Source organism: Rutidosis leptorrhynchoides, chromosome 10 (assembly GCF_046630445.1).
Source record: "Rutidosis leptorrhynchoides isolate AG116_Rl617_1_P2 chromosome 10, CSIRO_AGI_Rlap_v1, whole genome shotgun sequence".
Taxonomy (NCBI): domain Eukaryota; kingdom Viridiplantae; phylum Streptophyta; class Magnoliopsida; order Asterales; family Asteraceae; genus Rutidosis; species Rutidosis leptorrhynchoides.
Window position 1 is genome coordinate 299,622,480 of NC_092342.1, and position 23,360 is coordinate 299,645,839.

Sequence of the window (23,360 nt, forward strand, 5' to 3'; positions counted from 1 at the left end):
TATTCAACGGTTGCACAGTACTTCGTTTCGTGACTACACTTGGTACAGTGTAGTAAGATTTCATAATAAAGGGAATATGCGACGTGATTAAATGTTAAGTATGGTTACCAAGTGCTCAACCACTTAGAATATCTTTATTTTACATATGAAATCTTGTGGTCCATAATTATAACGCTGCTAGCATTACACCTATATATCTCACCAACTTTATGTTGACGTTTTAAAACATGTTATTCTCAGGTACGAATTAAGTCTTCCGCTGTGCATTTGCTCAATATTAAGGACATTACTTGGAGTCGACCATCGCAATGGGACCAAATGTTGAAGATATCGTCCGGATGGATTAGGACGGGTCTTTACACAATACGAAGGACTTATTCCTTTAATGTCATGAATCTTCCATGCAATAGCTGGTTTATGAGCTTTTAGCACAAAAATAAGTTGAGATTTTTCATTTTCAGTAAGAGAAGACGATATTATTACAGGTAATTCAGATTCACCATGTAAATAAGCATATTCTAAATGGTTAATGTCGGTGGTTCTTCTAACGATGATTTATATCGATATCTGTCTTCTTCTTTTAGCATTTGAATTTCTTCTGTTGTTGGTTCATATCCATTAGCCATAAGTGTAGCTAACATTTCAGCTTCATCAATTGGTTCAGTTCCTTCTCCTAAAGAACATTCTCCTGTTCCTTGTAATTCTGGAAATTCTTCTAACAATTCTGCATGTGAATCTATAGTTTGAATATAATAGCATGTATCATCTGCAGATTGAGGTTGTTGCATGGCTCTATCAACAGAAAAGGTAACACTCTCGTCTTCTATACTTAGGGTCAGTTTCTTACCGAACACTTCTATTATTGCTTTAGCCGTGTTTAAGAATGGTCTTCCTAATATGAGAGGAACTCGAGAATCTTCTTCCATGTCCAGAATAACAAAATCTACTGGAAATACTAAAGTACCAACTTTAACTAGCATGTTCTCCATTATCCCTCTAGGATATTTTACTGATCGATCGACTAGTTGTATGCTTATTCGTGTTGGTTTCAATTCTCCAAGGTCTAGTTTAGCGTATAGTGAATACAGCATTAAATTTATACTAGCACCTAAGTCTGCCAATGCTTCTATTGAACTAAGACTACCCAGAAAACATGGAATTGTGAAACTTCCTGGATCTGATAATTTTTCTGGTATCTTATTCAACAGTACTGCAGAACAATTAGCATTCATTGTAACAGCCGAGAGTTCTTCCATTTTCTTCCTATTTGTGATTAGATCTTTCAAGAATTTAGCATATCTAGGCATTCCTGAAATCACATCAATAAAAAGGAAGGTTTACATTTATCTGTTTAAACATATCCAAAAATTTGGATTGCTCGGCTTCAAGTCTCTCTTTTCTCATTTTACTCGGGTAAGGAAGTGGTGGTTGGTATGGTTTAACATAAGGTTTTGCCTTAACTGTGTTATCTTCATTAACCTTTTCAACTACCGGTTCTGTTTCCTTATCTTGCTCAGGTTGTGGTTCTTGTGGAGTAGGAATAGCTTCATCAGAGATTACAGGCATTTCAGGTGATTTAAGTGTAATACCACTTCTTGTGGTAATGACTTTAGCTGTTTCATTCCGGGGGTTAGCATTTGTATCACTAGGTAGACTTCCCGGTTTTCTTTCACCTATCAACCTTGCTAGGTTACTTACTTCTTGTTCCAAATTTTGAATAGAAGCTTGTTGATTTCTAAATGCTTGAGCATTTTGTTCATTGGTTTGTTTCTGAGATGTGAAAAATTGCGTTTGAGATTCAACTAGTTTCGACATCATGTCTTCTAAATTTGGCTTTGTATCATCGGTTTGTGGTGGTTTGTTTTGAAAAATAGGTCTTTGCTGATTGTAAGTATTATTGGATACTTGTTGATTGCTAGGACCTTGTTGGTTGTTGTAAGGAACATTTCGATTATAATTCTGGTTTTGATTGTAGATTGGGCTTGGCGGTTGATAATTATTCTGATAATTATTTCCAGGCCTTTGGTTCATGTATGAAACATTCTCTCTTTGTTCCATTGTTGGTTCAATACTGAGACAATCTTTTGTCAAATGTGGTCCTCCACACTGCTCACAACTAATTCTTATTGAGTGGATATCTTTAGTCATCTTTTTCATTCGTCTCTCAACAGCATCTATCTTTGCAGAAATGGAATCAAAGTCATGGCTAGAATCGGCTCTAGCTGCTTTAGATGATCTAACGATATCTTTTTCTTGATGCCACTCATGTGAGTGGGAAGCAGTGTTATCAATAATTTTGTAAGCGTCAGTTGCGGTTTTCTTCATAATGGAACCACCAGCTGCTATATCGCTGTCTTTTTTTGTAGTGATGTCGCATCCTTGGTAGAATATTTGTACTATTTGACAAGTGTCTAAACCATGTTGCGGACATCCTCTCAATAACTTTCCAAATCTTGTCCACGCTTCATATAGAGTTTCATTTGGCTTTTGCGTGAACGTAACAATTTCTCCTTGAAGTCTCACGGCTTTAGATGCCGGAAAGAATTGTTTAAGAAATTTTTCAACTAAAACGTCTCATGTATCAACCGCCCCTTCAGGTAACGATTCCAACCAATCTTTGGTTTCTCCCTTTAAAGTCCAGGAAAATAACATGAGATATATCTGTTCATCCTCAACTTCTCGGATTTTAAATAAAGTACAGATCCTATTAAAGGTACGAAGATGTTCATTTGGATCTTCCTTCGGCGCACCACTAAATTGGCATTGATTAGTTACCATGTGTAGGATTTGTCCTTTGATTTCATAATCTGGCGCATTAATGTCAGGTTGAGTAATTGCGTGACCGTGGCCAGTGCGTTTAACTCTCATTCGGTCTTCCATACTTAGAGGTTCCAGATTTTCCATTATTGAATTTGTTGAATCTGAATCACTAGAGGATTCTGATTTAATGGGTTGTTCTTCGACAATTTCTGTTTGAATGATTGGTGGTTCCGGAGGAAAGATTAGTGGTTCAGGATCTCTGAATTGTCCCTGAATATATTCCGGATTCTCAATTGTGTTGTCGGGTTCAAAAAATGGATTATCGGAAATTTGAATTGGAGTACTTGGTCGACTTGATGACGATTCTAAAGAAAAATCAACGGCAACAATATTGGCTAGATGTCTTGATCGAGTTATAGGTGGTGAACGTACGAAAGGTGGTGAACGTTTTGCTCGGTGCATTCACTGAATATCATATTAGTTATAAAAGATAAAAATTATATAAGTTATCAAATTAATAGACTTTTTTGCTTTTGCCCACGTTTCGAATAGCCAAAAGATGTAGCAGGGAGCCAGAACCCTTTTAATCGGAAGCTCACAACTCAGCCACTAACAAATCCAACTATTACTACGAAGCAGAAAATTTGGATGTCTATCAATTTAACCACTTAAAATAATTTTTAGTTGAAATTTAAAGAAATTTTAGAGAAGAAATAGAAAATTCTATGTCCTAAAAACTAGAGCGGAAAAAAAATAAGAAAGAAAAAGAGTGCGTCGGAAAACGTCGAAAAATAAAAGGTCGAAAAATAAAAATAAGAAAGTAGCGCGTCGAAACTTAAAAGGTACTAAAATTTTAAAACGGCGTCGCAAAATTCTAAAGCACCTAAATTTTAGTCTAAAAAAAAGCACTCAAGGGATTTTACGGCAAAGCCTAAAAATCTAGAAATAAAAATAAGATACGACAAAAACTATGACTTAAAACTAATTACGAACGAAAAATACAAATATTACGCTAAAACAAATAAAAAGATACAAAATATAAAAATAAATTTAAAGTTGTAAAAAGTACAATTTTTATAAAAATATTATTTTTATATTATTTATTTTATAAAACTATTAATTTTATATATTTATAAAACTAATTAAACTAAATATACAAATTTATCAACATAACTAATAGACAAAACACTATTGCACTATTTACTAATAGTAACTAGAGTATTTTCGTCATTTCACCTTTTTTTTTTTTTTTTTTTTTTTTTTTTTTTTCTCCATCCTAATCTTCATCCACCCAGAACTTTCTCCATCTCCTCTTCTCTCTTCTTTTTACATATCCACCTCTCTTCCTCTTCTCTGCCTCTTCTCTCCCTCTCTCACAGTCTTCACCACCATCACCGTCATCACCGTCACCACCAGCATGGCCTTCTTCGTTGCCATCGTCTCTACCAAACTACCCTCGCTACCATCGCCACAATCACTATCGCCACCACCGCTGATTTGTTTTCTAGGGTCTTCTCAAACCGGATTTCACTTCATCATCCACCTAATTTCTCCACTTAATTAAACAACAACACTACATGAATCAAATTGGTGTATTATTCATCAACCGTATGTGAATTAGAGTAAAGGGAGAAATATATTTGATTGTTAATCTGGATTCAGACTTCATTCTTTGACCTTATTTGTGTTTTTCCTTTGCATATTGCTATTGATGAGTTAAATAATTCGGAATGAAAATCATGGCATTGGTATGATTCGTATCTCGGTATCTTCATACTCATTAATGATATGGAATTTTATTGATTGTTATTCGTTAGTTGCGTAATTGGATATTGTAATATAGTGATTTATATGTTTGTTAAAATACTGACAACTAAAAAGTACGCCACTAGGATTTAACTTTTCTTTTTCAAGTATATTTTTTGTGACATGATAAAATTTCCATTTAGTTGACGTTTAGAAAGATCTTTTGAGTTGCTCACCTTCATTTTTTGTTTCCTGGCAGGAGGGTGATGTTTATGATGACGTTCTTCGATGTTTGAACCGGGAATTATCATTGTTACCCCGTTTCCTTCAATGAAAAGGTTCTACCTTTTGTATGTCATAGTATCCTAATACAAACTACTAAGTGATAAAACCAAAAGTTCCTACTAATAATGCGATAGATGTGCATTGTATATTTGTCTCTTACTGAATGAATATTTTCTTTCATTTGTTTGTCTTATACAGTCTCATTTGAAAAGGGTGATAAAAGTGAGTTTATTCTGTGCAAGTTCCTTGCTATTGTTACCTACTAATAGAATAATTTCCTTTTATACTAACTAACACGGGCTTTATATTAAAGGTTGTGACATAATATGAAAAAAAAAATAGGGATGAGGATAAACGATCTTTAAGAATGACATTTGTAAAATTTGTGAATAAATCAATCATTAATTAAAGTAATTTTAACGATTTTAGAAACGTAGTATTGGTAAGTGGTTATTGTACTGTCTTAACAAGGCCTCCTAAGAGGAACCTAGTTAAAACTAAAAACTAAATTAATTATTTAATTAATTAACCCTAATTAGGGTTTAGAATAATAATAATAATTAATACTTCGTAATTATTGCAGTTGGAAGTCAAACTGTGGCGTGTCAGATTAGGCCATGCGATCGCATGGTCTGGCTGTTATAAATCCATGCGGTCGCATGGAGTATGGTTTCGGGCCAGATGTTGGGCTTCAACATTGATCGGTCCGATTGGTTTTATATATATTTTTTTAAAAATTCTGTTTTAATATTTATATAAAATTAAATATTTATATAAATTAAATAAGAACTTATATTTTTACAAACTAAAAATAGAAATAGAAATATTTATAATTTATATATTTTATCGAACTCTTAAAAATATAAATATATTGTTATTCTTTTTATGGTTTTTGTATTTTTAATAATTAAAACATATTTTACAAAAGCGTATTTTTACAAAAGTAAATTAAAAAGAAGTAAAGTCTTTTTTCAATTTTTTTTTTATATAGCGTTTCGCTTTCGGCGTTTTAGTGTCCCCGGCAGCGGCGTCAAAAATACTTGATGTTAAAGCGAAGTAGGGGTGTTCATCGGTTCGATTTTCGGTTTGTTCGGTTTATTCAGTTCGGTGTATTCGGTTTTGAATTTTTTTTTGTCAAAACCGAAAACCGAACCGAAAACCGAATTCAAAGTTAAAATCGAACCGAACCGAAAACCGAATTCAAATTCGGATTCGGTTCGTTTTTCGGTTAAAACCGAATATTATGAAAAAACTGAGAACGATGGTAGTTTAATTGTGGCGTTACTATTGTCTTAGTTATTTATATATTAAAACAATGACATACTATTAAATTATAAAGAATTCGATGATTTATTGATATTTATAGCTTAATTATGACGTTTACTGTATCTGTTATTAAGAAAAAGAACATAATAATTTGAGTTACATAATTATAATGTGAGCCACCAAATCGTCATATGAGTGAGAACATATTTCATTGATTGGATCCCAAATTATAATGACATTAAAACATAAATATACAAATTAAATATTTAAAAATTTTGAATTCGGTTTTGAATTCGGTTTTCGGTTAAACCGAATTTGGAATTTTCAAAACCGAAAACCGAATTCAAATTCGGTTTCGGTTTGACTCGATCCGAAAACCGTTTTTTAAATTCGGCTTGGTTTTTTTCCGGTTTGATTTCGGTTTGGTTTTCGGGTTCCACGGTTTCAAACCAAATACTGACCACCCCTAAAGCGAAGGGGTACAAAATAGTTATATATTTACTACGAAATACTATTAAATACGATACAATTTTACATAAGTTATTTATTTATTTATAGAGTGGATATACCTAAACCTTGTTACAACACTTATAGGCAGTGTACCTAATCGTACAGTAGTGTAGTTTTTAGTAAGTCCGGTTCGTTCACAGGGAACTTAGCCAAGCTTAACACTATATTTTTGAAAACTATATTTGTAAAAATATCAATATATATATATAAGTAGTATTATTATTATTATAAAGAGGGGGTTTTTACCGTTTAATGACCGGTTTGTCGATTTTAAAACTTAAGTCACAGTTAAAACCTAATGTAAAATATTAAATATATAAAAGACTTAATTTAAAGCGTAAAGTAAATAACATTAATGAAATTGCGATAAATAAAAGTGCGATAAATAAAATTGCGTTAATTAAAAAGTACGATAATTAAAAATGCAATTAAATAAAATGACAGTAAATAAAAGTGCGATAATTAAAAGTGCAATTAAATATGAAATAAAGGAATTATGCTTATTTAAACTTCCGTAATCATGATGTTTGACGTGTTGATTTTAGTTTATTACCATGGGTTAATTGTCCTTTGTCCTGGATTATTCAATATGTCCATACGGATTTTTCCATAATAGTCCATCAGTCATAATCATAAAATGCGGAAGTCTTCGTCAAATTATTCTTATTCCCGAAGTCAAATATTCCAACTAATTGGGGATTCGAATTGTAACAAGGTCTTAATACTTTGTTTAATGAATACACCAGGTTATCGACTGCGTGAAATCCAAGGTTTTACTACTTTGTTAACAATTACACAAATTACCCTTGAATGTAATCCACCACTGTTTCAACAAGTCTATTAACTATTAATCTAGTTCCGTGTCCGGTAAAATGAACAATTATTGGTATTTATAGATATCCCGCCCACCGTACCCGATTAAGCGTATGTGGTTATTTATAGATACGTCAAATTATAACCTTTATATTAAATTAACGAGGTATCATTAAGTTAATATAAAATTCATTAATAGCTCATAGTCTAATTTCCACAAGTGTCGTTCTTTTATCCAAACCCCAATTATGGTCCAAAGCCCAATTACCCAAATTTAATATTTAGCCCAACATCACGATTACTTCGGCATTAAATAAGCATAATAATAGCTTAGCTACGAGACATTAATTTAAAAAGGTTGAACATAACTTACAATGATTAATAATAGCGTAGCGTTACACGGACATAATTTCGACTTACACCCTTACAACATTTGCTAACATACCCTTATTATTAAAATTAAAATTAAAATTATACTTATAATTATAATTATATATATATATATATATATATATATATATATATATATATATATATATATATATATATATATATATATATATATATATATATCTTGAGATAGAGAGGATTGAATTCTGTGTAAAGAACTCGGCAGATTTCGTGGCCTTTTATAGGCAGATTCTGAAATGACTGCTCCGCTATCGCGAAGCAATTGTGCCTTCTAGCTCCGAGATCGCGAAGGCACGCCTTCCAGTTCACCAACTTTTGGCCATTTGCTTGTCGACGTTATATTATATTATATAATATATATATATATATATATATATATATATATATATATATATATATATATATATATATATATATAATTTTATATAATTATTTATATATTATATTATATTCTTGTGCATAGTTGACTTGTAATTTTTGGTCCGTTGCGTCGCGTGCTGAAAGTTGGTTCATGTCTCGGTTCCGGATTTTCGAACGCCTTTTCGTACGATTTAATATCTTGTACTTTGCGTTTCACAACTTGTACTCTTGTCATTTTTAGACGTTTCTCATCAATAAATTGAACCACTTGGATTGTATCTTGTAAATTTGAGCTTTTTGGTCATTTGTGTCTTCAAATCTTCGTTTTCGCCTTTTGTCTTCGCACTTATTTATTTAAACGAATATTACTTGTAAATAGAACAATTGCAACTAAAAGCTTGTCTTTCTTGAGGGATAATGCTATGAAATATATGTTCGTTTTTAGCATTATCAAATATTCCCACACTTGAGCGTTACTTTCACACAAACTTTTTTTATTTACTGGTTTACCCTCTACCATGCATACTCGATTTTATTTACTAAAGTTTTATATATCGTATCAAGTGGTGATTACGGGATTATAAGCCAACGGAGTCCCTAATTTTTTTCGGTACTATTTATATTTGAATATTATTTTAGTGATGGTTTACTTTCAAAAAACTACAAATTCTAAAAATATATAGAATCGGTGTAGTTACATTTAGTGGTGTCCTATATAATTTTGAAGAAAAACTATAAATTGGAAAATTTTATGGGGTTCTGCAATTGAATTTAGTGGTGTCCCGCATAATTTAAAAGGTATTTGTTACTAAAAAATTTCAAACTAGTGGTGTTTCGTGACACCACGGGCTTAGTAGTAGATTCGCCACTGTAAATGAGTCGAGCTACTCGCGAGCTACTTGAGCTCGACTCCTTAAAAGGTCGATTCGAGCTGAGCTCGAGATTGAACTTAATTTGAAGCTCGTTTAGTAAACGAGCCCGAGCTCGAACTTCATATCTCGAGCTCGAACTCGCGAGCCTAAACGTGCTTTTCATTTATATGCACAAAATATTAATTTTTAAATAATATAATATACAATTAAATAATAATTCATTATATATTGAAAATATTTGAAAAAATAATAGTAAATCTTATTATATGTTGACAAAAACTACAAGAATAATGAATTTGAAATATATAAAAAATTATAATATAAAGAAAAAAAAAGATTATATAACTAACGAGTCGAGCTCGAGCTTGCAAAGTATCAAACAAGCCGAGCTCGAGCTTAAACTATTAGACTCGAATCTAGTCGAACTCGATCTCATAGCCCTAGCTTTTACTCTGTATTAGAGTGTGGCATTCAATTGTATCTGACACGTAGGCCACGTATAACATACTATTGACTACTAATTTTGAAAATTTATATTTTCCTCATTTCACCTTTATATATTCCATTTTTTATATTTTCCTTATCTTAATGTCTTAATTTCATATTAAGATAAGAATAAGAACGTTGTTTTATACATTTAATGTATACATATATAAAAAAATACATAAAAATAGTAATAAGTAAAAACTGTAATATCTTAATAAAAACATATAGTACAATAATTATTTTTTCATAAATCTTGTGTCTTTTGTTTGTGAATAATAAATTAAAAACAGAGGGAGTATCATATACACAATTTGGTGAAGATTTTAAATGTTATACCGAGTAGTAATTTAGCATTTATTGCTAATGCAAAACATCAACAAGTATTACCACCGAACTATTGGTTGAGTGGTAAAAATCCTCAGTTGGTTGTGGGCCCGTAAGCCCCGTATCCTTGAAAAAATAGGTGCAAGTTCAAATCCTGAGGGGGAAGTTTTCTCCAAGGTTGTGCATCTGGTATCTTTAATTCTGTGCGGGCCAAGCAGTTAACCTAAAGCATTCCCGGTACGCTTTGCACGATTGATGCGAGGAGTTTCTTCCTAACGGGTGCGTGGGTGGCAAATGAGAGGATTCAATGCCGAAATTGCCGTTCTAAACAAAAAAACATCAACAAGTATTGTATCCGCTGGCATAAAATGTTTCCTTCCTGTTTGATACTCCGTATAACGTATACCAAGTGTATGTTTTGAGGTGGCACATTAGAGTTCGTGTGACAATTAAATGTAATTGACATTATTTAAGTTTCCGTTTCTTGCCAAGTATCATGTTTTCATCAAAGTTTTAACCCCTCATTCTTGGAATGCCATGACAATGACTAAGAAACTAAACCCTAACCAACGAATTATCTACATATTTTACTTTTGTTTGCTCACCAAGAGGTGGCATAAAGAAGGGATTGACTACTATTTGTCATTAACCATAAAAGAAGGGATTGACTACTATTTGTCATTAACCGATCCCTCATGATGCGCTAGAAAGTTACAGATATGATCACTTGTATTGCCTAGAGTTCATCATAAGCAAGTTATAAGCGCGTTTGATAAAACTGAATGATTTAGCGCTGAATGGTTCATAATCTAAATGAAGTTGTTTAAATAATCTATTTGATAATCATTTTGAACGAATAATGTGAATGATGTAAAATTATCTTATTAGCCTTTAAAATGAATGAAAACTACAATATACTTGTTTAATAAGTGTTCTTATATAATTTCAAGAGCATATCACATAAAATTTAGGTGCTTAATGGTTAAGAGATACTTACATCTCTAAATGATTGATCATTGAATGTTGAACCATCCAGCACCATCTGTCATTCAGAGGTCAGAAACAAACAATGATTCAACATTCAGCGCTGAACCATTCGATTAAGAGGTAAACAAACGCACTCTAAGTGTGATGACCCGGAAATTTCTGATCAAATTTAAACTTAATCTTTGTATGATTAACATTTCTGACACGATAAGCAAAGTCTATGAAGTTGAATCTCAAAATTTTGAACTATTCAATTACCCTTCGATTGTTCTCAACGATTCGCGAACAATTATATGTAAGTAGATACATATGCTATAACTTGAAAATGTAACAAAGTGTTATGAAAATGATACTGTACATTAACCTTATTGGTTTGATTATCTGTTTGATATTTAGATAAGTTAACTAAAACGTTTAAGATGAACCAGTAAAACACTAATTTGCTACAGTATTTTTGAATTGCTACAGTACCCGAAAAGCTACAGTGTTTTCGAAAATCATTATTTGCTACAGTAAAAAAAACTTTGCTACAGTAAAACACTATTTTAAAATGTATTTTAACAAATAGCGAGACGTTGATTTATAGAAGTAAATGACCAAAACACTCAAATGTATAAATTATATTTCGAGTGATATAGTTTAGGGATAATTTAAGGCTATATTTTGACAAAGGTACGTATCCCAAAACGTAAAATGCAAGTTTTCTCAGTATACGAAAGGACGTTCGAAAAACCAGAACCGGGACAGAAGTCGAGTGACAACGTACGACTTATCGGGACGAAAATTACAAGTCAACTATGCACATGAATTTAATATAATATATAATTAATTATATAAATTATTTATTATATTTATATTATAATTTTATGTCGACGAGGAAGAAATCAAAACAATGTGAGCTGGAAAAGGGATCCATGCGATCGCATGGAATTCCCTCACATTCCCCATGCGATCGCATGGGGTCTGATATCAAGCCACATTATAAAGCTCGATCGTTTCTGCCATTTTTTTTACTCAATCTATCTCTCGACCTCTTCTCTCATATATATATATTATATAAATTATTATTATTATTATTATTATTATTATTATTATTATTATTATTATTATTATTATTAATCTTATTATTATTAATATTATTAATTAGTATTATACATAAAATACTATGACGAGGTTGTGAGCGTGTCACTTTCAAAATGGTTTTCGAGCGGGATAGAGCTAAGAAAATTATGGGTTATTGCCAAGGAGGTTATGGGTAATGTTCGGGGGTATATTTATGAATCAAACCTAGTGTTTATCATCTCCGTTACGTCTACGTACTTTCCTACAATATTGAATCTCAATATTGATACGTAAGCACTCATATTTTATCTTTTATATATTAATTGTGTATCCATGTCTAGTGCTCGAGTATATATATTTATACATGCTTATATGCTAAATTTCGTGGTTAAACAGTTTATGATGAATCACGAATTAAATACATATGTTACTGGTAAAAGGTATATGATATGCATGTTTTTGGAAAGCTGGCGAAAAATCAATGACTTTTTATTTAGATATCGAATAGTTTCGATGAACGGATTAAGAGATATGATCAACTGAATTATGATTGACGTTAATTGAAATTTGCTTTTGAATCTGCAATTAAAATTTAAACAACTTGTTTACGAGATTGATAAAATGGATTTTTGAATATTACCAACCGAGTAAATGACTCCTTATATAAGGTATGTCTCGTTTTGTTGAACTATTGTCAAGATTGACTTTTTGAAACGACTTTGGATAACTTTTGTATGTCGATCTCGAACATTAGGATTGTGATACACTATGACCAGACTTAGCTTGATAGACATTTATTGACCAACATATGTTCTCTAGGTTGAGATCTACGGTTATTTGGTAATCCGAGTTTCGGTCACATTTTGGTGAACGACTTTATATGCTGCTAAGGTGAGTTTCATTTGCTCCCTTTTTAAATGATTTTGCAATATATATTTTTGGGCTGGGAATACATGCACTTTATTTTAAAAACAATGGACACAAGTACATACTAAATTCTATACTGAGTTTGAACCGAAAATCCCTTAGCTTTGGTAACTAGTAACTGTCGGTTATAAGAACTAGTGGGCGCGAGTAGTAGTATATGGATCCATAGGGCTTGATATCCCCGTCCGAGCTAGAGCGCTAGCCTTTTAACGGACGTATGCTATTTAAGAAGCGTACACGTTGGTTTGCGTGTATTATTAAGATGATTATACAAAGGGTACAAATTATATATACGTTAAGTTTAGTTACCAGGGTGCTCAATCTTGTAGAATATTTTGATAAACGTTTCTGGATGAAACAACTGAAATCTTGTGATCCACCTTTATATACAGATTATATGAAACTATAAAACTATGAACTCACCAACCTTTGTGTTGACACTTGTTAGCATGTTTATTCTCAGGTTTCCTAGAAGTCTTCCGCTGTTTGCTTATGTGTTAGACAAGCTATGTGCATGGAGTCTTACATGACATATTTTTTAAGGAAACGTTGCATTCACCAAATCATCACCATGTATCTTATTTTGACCGCATTGTCAACGGAAGTATTATTGTAAACTATTATTTACGGTGATTGTCTATATGTAGAAATCATCAGATGTCGAAAACCTTTGATTTAAATATTCATTTATGGTGTGCCTTTTTAAAAGAATGCAATGTTTACAAAACGTATCATATAGAGGTCAAATACCTCGCAATGAAATCGATGAATGACGTGTTCGTCCATATGGATTTGGAGCGATCGTCACACTAAGTGTGAGTTGTTATCGCACTAAAGAAACACATGCAATCCCAACAGTGGGAGGGGGTGAACATCCCTCTAGTGACACCACTAAATTAAAAATTTTGTTATACCCAGCATATTCAAATAGAGACATTTGTGTTTTTAGAATTCGTGGTTTTTTGAAGTAACCAACCATTCTTTCGGAAGGAAAAAAAAACTACCACTCAGATTGTACGTATATGACCCATTTGAGTTTTGAACCGCCACAGAATCCCAATGCCATTATCTATGAAATCACCCTACATGGTAATTTTTTACCTTCTTTCAATCTACTTTCAAACCTAAACATAACCATCATGATATACTTATAACGCCAAAATTATACATATTTGTTGTCGTTATTTCGATCCGACTTTGTATCATTTTGTATGTAATTGTTGTACTTGTGTATTGTAATAAGTTAAAATGTGTGTATAATCCGTTGCGAGTGTTGAAGCGAAGATTTATCGAAAACATTGTTGATTTTAGAAGATTCTGCGCACCTGCACCGTTTTGGCCATAACTTGGTCATACGGACTCGAAAAAGGTGAATCCAGAGCCCAGACGTCCGTAACTCAGAGCTCTACAACATCATATTGGAAAATTACCTATAAACAGTACCAGATGCGGCACATCTGCTTTAGATGCGGCGCATCTGAGGCCAAAAAAGTCCCGAAAGTATTAAATGCGGCGTTTCAGAGGCATACGGCGCGCGCATCTGTTTTAAATGCGGCGCATCTGGGCATAAAACGTCAAAAATGAGCTGGAAATGACCTGTACGTGAGCTGGGTGGTAGGTGAGAAGGTGATGCGGCGCATCACAAAGAGATGCGGCGCATCGGAGGCTGAAATACCTACTTTTCTTGCTATTTAAAGGGTCTAAACTCATTCTAAACATACACCACAATATACATTATTTCTGTTCCAAGAAGGGGGCTTCCCCCAGCCATTCTAAAGGGTTCTTCACCCTCTTAAACCTCAAGATTGAAGAAGAGATCATACGCTACGATAGGTACTTTCGGTTTCATTTATTTTAGTGATAAGATTATGAATTCCTATTGTTTCAATTGTATTGTTGTAACCTTCATTATTATGATTGGCTAAAGCCTTGTGTGTTTACTTCAATGTAAGATTTATGGCTTGGGATTGTTCTATATTTTGATGTTATGCTAGTTACATTTATGTTTGATTGATTAAGTAATCTAGTCCAACTACAAGAACCATAGTTATGATTGTTTAGTTCTTCACTTCAATTACATAAATTGTAAACCAATTAATGTGAGTTAACTAGGTAAATAATTTATTCTTCAATACATCTAGTAATCTAGACGGTTAGATACATAAGCTTAAGTGATTTCGTTATGTGTTTAATCCAGTAATTGAATAAGTTCCAAAGCAACATAGTCATGAAATTACTTCAAGTGATTGTTGTAGTTTAGGTTTTACGTGAGTTTAACCGGGTTGGGTCTAATTAATCTAATCAATCTAAATCAATTATGTTCTTTCATAGATCCATTGTTGTAAGTATCCATTTACCCTAGTTCAATTATATGAGTTATGAATTGATTTATGTGAGTTTATCAATGTTCATGGTTTGTACTTCAACACCTAGTGATTTAGACGTCTACATGTGAGTGTAGGATGGTAATTGAATGGTAACTAGATTTTACAATCGTGTAGTTTATTTAGAGTGATCTTAATAAACTAGGTTTTATGTGAATTCAACCAAGGAAGAGTCTTATTGATTAAACATAGGTAAAGAAGAACTAATGACAAGGTTTATGTGAATTTACTAAGTTTATAGTTCTCGGTTTATAGATATTGTGAGATTGATATAAGCCATTTACATTTACTTGTAACTACATAATAACGGGTTTTACTATAAAAGAACAATCCCTATCATTTATCAAGCTTTGAAGTAAACACCGCCTTCTCATCCTTGTTATTATCTCATTTTATTTCCCGTTTGGTACTTAACAATTCTACAATTAAAACTCCCTCTTAGAATAATTAATCGTTTTAAAGTCCTTAAAACAAACTTATCCCTGTGGATCGAACTGGTCAATATACTTGCTAGTTACTGCATGATCGGGTTTAGTTGCCTGTAATATGTGTTAATTATTAAGCATATTGTCTACATTTTAAAGGTTACGTCTTAACACATCAACTTTTTGGCGCCGCTGCCGGGGAGCGGTTTTGTTTAAAAGATTTTAATAGACTTTTAGTTATTCGATCCTTTCGTGGGAAGTTATTTTCACGAAAGTTACCTGCTTTATTTTTGTTTTTGTTTGTTTTGTTTTTCTTTTGTGGTGTGATTGCAGCTAGGTTACAGGTATAATATGGCTGGGTATGATTACATGATTTCAGAAGCTATGTATGATGTCCAACAATCGGATGAATCATCGGTTTTCATGGGTATGAATAATGATTGGTATATGGGTTCTTGGGAAGCTAGGGTTGAACCAAGAGGTTTTTTTTGAGACTTATGGAGGTTACTATATGCCCGAGGAGTGAGATGATAGTCTTATGTATCATTATGCCCCTATGGACCAACCATGGGATTATTATGAAAATGGTAACTCATCCTGGGATTCATCTCAACAACACTTTCAAATTCAACAAGGAGAGGAGAGTCAGTCGAATTTAGAATATGTAATTTTAGACTTCATGACAAACGAGATTGAACGGAGCCATAATTTGCAAGAAACACTAGCGGGCCAACAAGAATCCATTGAGCGCTTACAGAGGACCATGGGCTGTCTACTTCAGCAAATTGAAGAAAGGGAGCCGGACACTTTTTCGGCTAATTCACTAGCTGATTCGAGGGGTAATACGCAGATACCCGAGGTGGAGAGTGTTGAGCCTACCATTATTATTCCACCTACCACCCCTGTTATGTCCACGTTTGCAATGCTTAATCCAGGAATTGATGAGGGGGAATTGCGGGCGATGGGTTGGTATTCATGGGATAGTGATGATGATGACGTTTTAACTACCGAGGTTGAAGAAATGGAGTCATCAAAGATCATCGATGATGAGGAGTCTAATATAGTGGAACCATTTGAGGAGTCACCTTCTCATGTGGAATTTGTATATCCTCACGAGGTTAGCACTTGGAATATATTAAAAGATGATCCGTTTGGACATGATCCACCTGAAAGAATAAAATTTTTGCTGCAAGCCGCACTTAGGAGAGAGTCATGTGTTGACTCTCGGGTTAGGTATTCCGTTTTCAAGAAATTGAAAAAGGAATTATATGATATATTATATACCACCCGAGGGGTTAATGACTGGCTCACGTTATTTATTCGTGGAAATTTTTCCACTGATTTTACATGTCGTCCGATAAGTGTGGGGAAGAATGACCCCATTAGGTATTAAAAGAAGGGGTAAAGTTGGGTGCACAACTCATTAATAAATATGCACCATATAAAATGAGTATTGTGCTATGTGCTGCAATTTTCAAAGACTGGCATGAAGTTCAGCAAAATACTTGCATGATGATTGGTTTGTGATAGCATTTAAGGAATGGATGATGTTCTTATCGTGACAGCCAATTCAGTGCCTTCATCCCGTGATCTTCGCCTTAAAGCCTAGAAAGTATTAAATCTCTTTCATACTATCTGCCCTCTCGAATTTTACAATTTTTCGGATTTCATGTAATGAGGGCATTACATGATCTTAAGTGTGGGGAAGGAGTAAATTCTTTCGGGTTTTACAAAAAACATGGTTTAAAATGGCTTAAAATGTGGGTTTTACAAAAACATGGTTTAAAATGGCTTAAAATGTGAAAATTTTTAACTTTATAAATTCATTTGCATGAATTTATTTTGTATAAAAGACTCAAGAAATAGCCAACTAAGGAAATGATCAACACGCTATATCACATACTTCGCGCAAGGATTCTATGGTACTTTGTTGAATCGGAAATCAAATCCAATACTCATTGAATTAAGGAAGTCAAGTCTTCCAAAATGACGCACTTGCTAACTTATGTTAGAAGATGTAGTCCAGAACAGCTGTAGGTTGACGAAAAATCTTGAAAAGTCATCTCTATCATCGGCTGGAAATCCACCTCACCTCAACATCAAACAGGGTTTTTGGTGGTCAGACTTATCCTAACCATGAGATGGATTTGTCTCGTACAATGGGGGGCACAGTGCAAATTAGCTTTTAAGACTAATGAATCTAATCCCTAGATGGATGATCTCCGTAAAGATCAACTGCATCTATGTTGAATGCGGTCAACATACATATGCCATAACAAATTGAGGTGTGCAAACTCATGGTTCATCGATGATATTTGGACATGATATAGTTTCTTCTAAAACTTATGCTATTTTATGAACTATACTGTGTAAAACCATTTTTAGGACATCCGGTTACAAGTTCCATGATACTACAATCATGGGGGCGAGTAGCTTGCTAATCGCCGACTGAGGCTTCGGTTTTCAGTTACCCTCAACCGGACTTTGAGGTTAAAACCGGAAAACTTGATTAGTGTAAAAACTAACATGACTATTTTTCAAAATATCAAAGGTTTTCCGCAAAGATCCTAATTTCCCTAAGGATCCAAATTTTCAAGAAATGTGGACTTTAAAACCCACCTTTCGACTTTGGTGTGATTTCAATTCGCGTGTGTACTCCAAAGGTGTGTGTATACTCAAAACGCGTGCGTGTGTTACATTGTGAAATAAATAAAAAGTGTGAGTGTGATTCGTATGTGTTTTCAGAAATGTGTGTGTTCATTGTAATATATTTTAGTTTTTGTAAGTCTTGCTTGAGGACAAGCAAGGTTTAAGTGTGGGGATTTGATAACGCCAAAATTATACATATTTGTTGTCGTTATTTCGATCCGATTTTGTATCATTTTGTATCTAATTGTTATACTTGTGTATTGTAATAAGTTAAAATGTGTGTATAATCCGTTGCGAGTGTTGAAGCGAAGATTTATCGAAAACATTGTTGATTTTAGAAGATTCTGCGCACCTGCACCGTTGCGAGTGTTGAAGCGAAGATTTATCGAAAACATTGTTGATTTTAGAAGATTCTGCGCACCTGCACCGTTTTGGCCATAACTTGGTCATACGGACTCGAAAAAATGTGAATCCGGAGCCCAGACGTCCGTAACTCAGAGCTCTACAACATCATATTAGAAAATTACCTATAAACGGTACCAGATGCAGTGCATCTGCTTTAGATGCGGCGCATCTGAGGCCAAAAAAGTCCCGAAAGTATTAAATGCGGCGTTTCAGAGGCATACGGCGCATCAGTAAGGTCAGATGCGGCGCATCTCTTTTAGATGCGGCACATCTGGGCATAAAACGTCAAAAATGAGCTGGAAATGACCTGTACGTGAGCTGGGTGGTAGGTGAGAAGGTGATGCGGCGCATCACAAAGAGATGCGGCGCATCGGAGGCTGAAATACCTACTTTTCTTGCTATTTAAAGGGTCTAAACTCATTCTAAACATACACCACAATATACATTATTTCTGGTCCGAGAAGGGGGCTTCCCCCAGCCATTCTAAAGGGTTCTTCACCCTCTTAAACCTCAAGATTGAAGAAGAGATCATACGCTACGATAGGTACTTTCGGTTTCATTTATTTTAGTGATAAGATTATGAATTCCTATTGTTTCAATTGTATTGTTGTAACCATCATTATTATGATTGGCTAAAGCCTTGTGTGTTTACTTCAATGTAAGATTTATATCTTAGAATTGTTCTATATTTTGATGTTATGCTAGTTACATTTATGTTTGATTGATTAAGTAATCTAGTCTAACTACAAGAACCATATTTATGATTGTTTAGTTCTTCACTTCAATTACATAAATTGTAAACCAATTAATGTTAGTTAACTAGGTAAATAATTTATTCTTCAATACATCTAGTAATCTAGACGGTTAGATACATAAGCTTAAGTGATTTCATTATGTGTTTAATCCAGTAATTGAATAAGTTCCAAAGCAACATAGTCATGAAATTACTTCAAGTGATTGTTGTAGTTTAGGTTTTACGTGAGTTTAACCGGGTTGGGTCTAATTAATCTAATCAATCTAAATCAATTATGTTCTTTCGTAGATCCATTGTTGTAAGTATCCATTTACCCTAGTTCAATTATATGAGTTATGAATTGATTTATGTGAGTTTATCAATGTTCATGGCTTGTACTTCAACACCTAGTGATTTAGACGTCTACATGTGAGTGTAGGATGGTAATTGAATGGTAACTAGATTTTACAATCGTGTAGTTTATTTAGAGTGATCTTAATAAACTAGGTTTTATGTGAATTCAACCAAGAAAGTCTTATTGATTAAACATAGGTAAAGAAGAACTAATGACAAGGTTTATGTGAATTTACTAAGTTTATAGTTCTCGGTTTATAGATATTGTGAGATTGATATAAGCCATTTACATTTACTTGTAACTACATAATAACGAGTTTAACTATAAAAGAACAATCCCTATCATTTATCAAGCTTTGAATTAAACACCGCCTTCTCATCCTTGTTATTATCTCATTTTATTTCCCGTTTGGTACTTACAATTCTACAATTAAAACTCCCTCTTAGAATAATTAATCGTTTTAAAGTCCTTAAAACAAACTTCTCCATGTGGATCGAACTGGTCAATATACTTGCTAGTTACTGCATGATCGGGTTTAGTTGCCTGTAATATGTGTTAATTATTAAGCATATTGTCTACATTTTAAAGGTTACGTCTTAACGCATCATATACATTGAGATATCTCATCACAGCCATCCTAAACACCAGCTTAAATACAACTACAACCAAGTCCTGTTCAGGTGCAATGGCGACATTAATGTGTTTGTCTATCACTGCAAGTCATGCAGATTTGACCTACATTCATCTTGCGAAAAGCTCCCAACCATGTTGGATGATGGAGATGTCAAGTTGTACATATGTTGCAAATACATAATGGTGGGGTGAAGAATGGTAATTGTAGTGACAACATGTACAGGAAAAATTGGAAATTAGAGACTAGAATTAGTAGTTTAAAAGGGACACTACAGAGTTAAGTCATAACTTCATAAGGGTAAAACAAGAAAGAAAATTAATGAATAAATGGTGTCGGGTAGTTGGTTTAGTTGTACAGTTTGTAACATTAGCACCTTTTGGTGATCCGATTACTCTAATCGCTAGTGTATTTGTTGCTTTGATTTCAAAATAGACTACTTATTATTTTAATAATTAAAAGTATTATGTTGTATTCTGACTTAAGAGTTATAAAGAAAAAAGTAGGTTAGTATCAAACCTCTGATAAGCTTCTAAGGAGCAAATTGACTGATAGAACTCAGATTGTAATTGATCATTAAAATCAACATCCGGGTTGAAGATCTCTAAGAATGGAACTGGATATACAAACTACTGAATGAAATGACTCATTTACCCCCACCCGTAACTTACATAAGGTAATGTAACATCAAACTTGAATGGAATCTCCACTCTTTCTTTCACAAGGCAGCGTGTTACACCATTTTCAATAACCATTACCTTCCCAGGTGGACACTCGACCATCGTTTCCGTCTTTTCATCATTCTCATATTCTCGAGCCATACCCAAAACCTTAATTCAGTCCCTCTTTTATTTCGTCTTGGTTCAAAACCAGACAGGTGCATAACGGCTATAAAACCAACGAAGGTAAAAACCGTCTTTGCAGCTGCACCAATTACATTTCCCAATCCTTTTAACGAGCTTTTAAACTTCAATTCAACAACACTACCCTTTGGGTCACCGTTTGGATGGTCATGTTGAGGGATTTTGTTTGTTACAGTAAAATGTGATAAGTAACCATTGTTGGTGGCTATGGAGGACGTAGGGCGAGTTGGGTAAGGAGGAGGAAGAAGATCATTGCTATCCATTTCTACTGCTGAGCTGACAAAAGCAGTAGCTTCATGTATGACCTCCAAATCTTCACCTTTGTATGCTTTTAACTTTTGAAGTAACTTTTTGCGACTATAATCAATCTCAGCAAGAGAGGCTTCCTTTTCGTACCATTGTTGTTGTTGTAAATCCTGATATAAAAGAAATGTGATGGCATAACAATTCACGAGATTCAATTAGCTTATTTTTAATCAAATCCAATAAATCTACAACATTTCTTATTACTTTCACTGTAACACTCGTTTGATAACGGAGTATAAATTTCTGTCTCATCGCTTAATATGATTGCAAATTCGATGAAACATTTGTGCCTTGTGATAAATCCCAATAACGCCCATAAGATTCCATTAAAGTACAATCTTACATTCAAGTTCATGATACAACTTGAATTTCACTCTGTATTTAACGAATTTTAAGACTTCAATCATTATGTTTGTGCAATAAACACAATACGATTCGTATTTAACCAATATTAGAAGTACACCTACGTAGACAAAATATATAACACCCACAAATCTTCTAAAAATAATATCAATAATTTGAAAGAAATTTATATTCACAGCGTTTGAATCAAAAATTAGGATTAGTAAATAAAGTCCTAAAAATGAACTGAAACCAATCCTAACAATAATTAGGGCAAAGTTCACGTAACAGAATTAATTATAACATCGTTTAACATCATGAATCACAAATTGAATGATAATATCAATCATATCCTCTGACTGAAGTACAATATCAGGGTTTGTAAAAGAAGACCTATAAGTAAATGAAAATCATACCTGCAAAGAAGACAATTGAGCCTCAAGAGCTTCGAGTGAATCGCGAATATTTATAAGGCTTTCAGTTTCTTCTTCTTCTTCTTCATCATCATCTTCATATTCTGTATTTGGTGTTGTTGCTAGGGTTTGTGTAGTTGAATTAGACGATGATGAATTGTGAATGGAATTGGTGATTTTGGATCGGAGCTCCGAAGCTCGAGAAAGTACCAAGGCAATGCCTTCGTCGTCCATTTACAGACACAATTTGGTAGAGTTTGTGTGTGGTTGTTATGATAGGGTTTTGTTTTTGCACTTTTGCTTTCATGACCTGGGCCAAATTTAGGGCTTTAACTTTAGGCATACATACAAGTACACAAACATTTTTTAAAAATGTTATAAACTCTATTTTTCACTTATCATAGATAGATTTCTCTTTTCATAATAACCAATACAAAATGAACAGTTAAAATGAGACATTCAAAACAATAACGTGGACACTTGTAGTGTTAGAGACAAATTATAATTTACTCTTTACAATTTTTAAATACTCACATTATTAAAACTTTTTAGTAGAAACAAATATTTATTTAAATTGAAATATAAAATGCAATAAGTTACAATTGGAATGTTCGTGCAATAAATCCTACAATCTTTGTTGTATAACCATGAATTAATCAACTGAAAATAAGTCTTAGAAATGCCATAAAGCAAATACAACTCATTGAATTCATCCAAATAAATGTGGCGTCGCTCGACTTGAACCAAACGCCTCATCAGAAAGTTAATCACCAAGAAGACTTGAAGGCGAGAACGAGTGAAAATCTAATGAAGCCTGAATCTGCCTCGGAAGCTACGGGTAACCATACTCAAATGTCCTGCCGAACGTCTACATACCAATTAGGGTGAACACCCGGTGTAGAAGACATTGAAGCAGCCAACATCCAACACAGAAAAAACCATACACAAATGCACCGCAGCTGAAATGAAAAGGTATGAACAAAAATAAATAGAAAATGGATGATTGATTATGAAATGTCCCGTTCATATTGATTATAAACGTTTC

General features: G+C 33.4%; 1 pseudogene; it reads right to left on the bottom strand.

Moving 5' to 3' along the window:
* Positions 1-21,041: 21,041 nt before the first annotated feature.
* On the bottom strand, positions 21,042-22,549 carry LOC139871700 (plastid division protein PDV2-like; annotated as a pseudogene).
* Positions 22,550-23,360: the final 811 nt, after the last annotated feature.